The sequence below is a fragment of the Acyrthosiphon pisum genome, chromosome A1 (assembly GCF_005508785.2).
Source record: "Acyrthosiphon pisum isolate AL4f chromosome A1, pea_aphid_22Mar2018_4r6ur, whole genome shotgun sequence".
Taxonomy (NCBI): domain Eukaryota; kingdom Metazoa; phylum Arthropoda; class Insecta; order Hemiptera; family Aphididae; genus Acyrthosiphon; species Acyrthosiphon pisum.
In genome coordinates this window covers 31,402,998-31,404,149 of record NC_042494.1, presented here as the reverse complement: position 1 = coordinate 31,404,149, position 1,152 = coordinate 31,402,998, and positions in this window count along the sequence as shown.

The window sequence follows — 1,152 nt, the reverse complement described above, 5'->3', positions numbered from 1 at the left end:
CGTTACTACCGAGACCGGTCCGGACATAGGTAGGTGCCCAGGCGCCCAGCTATGTGCATCTGACGTTGTGTATTGTGTCCTACGTGGTAGACTATCCAAAAGTCCTAGAAAAAAAGTCCATGGTGAAAAAGTCCGGTAAATATCATAATAAATTAGGTAAAAGGAAAAATACTTAGCCTGACGCGGCCGTGCTGTTCCACTGTTTGACGCTGCAGGGTAGCCGGCCGTTACCCTTTACTCAATATTCATTAAAAATCGTTCACATATTTTGATAGTGTAGTTTTTATCTTTTATCTTTCTTTGTGTACAAACACTAAAGTACACTAGTCGCTAGTGAATAAAAATACAGAAACAAAACGGCAGCATACAAAATAATAATTATTCAATTCAAAAGCTAATAGCGATCTACGTAAATCAAAATTCAATAAAAATGATCGACGACAACAGTTGAAAATTAAAATAAATAAAGGTGGATCCATATACCTAATATTATTATATTAGCATTGATTAAATACATGTATATTTAATCAATGATATTAGTTTATTACTTAGGCCGGGGCTATACACGAATTAAAAACGCATTGGTTTAAATCGGAGCAGCTATACACGACGGACATAACACTAAACGTTTTCCACCGCGGCGGAAAACGCAAGCCAACCGGCTATACGCGGCGATTTCTGAAGAGTTCCGTGCGCTGCGTGTTCCGTAACTATTTCCGTCAAATTCAATATTCATTGGTTTTCATATTTGAATGGATATTAATTATTATACACGACGGATAGTGATCCGATACGCAACGGAACGCTGGAGCAGTAAAATTGCACCCTTTACATGATTTTAAATTGTACTGGACAACACCGGTGACAGAAAACGCAGGGCTTATGCCATCGTCCAAAATGTATTTATTGTATATAATTTAGACGGCGAAACATGTCAACGGATAGTGTCGGATACACCCGGATACAGCTGATGCAGTAAAAATCTATGCGGAATATGCGGTGGCGGACTGGACCGCCGGTAAGTCCGGAAAATTTCCGTTGCATCGCTGTTAAGCTGTTCGACAGTTCGTATATGAATTAGGGATAACGGGATTGAAATTTGAAACCGGTATTGCGGTATTAGATTCGGTACCGGTATGAAACGGTATACCG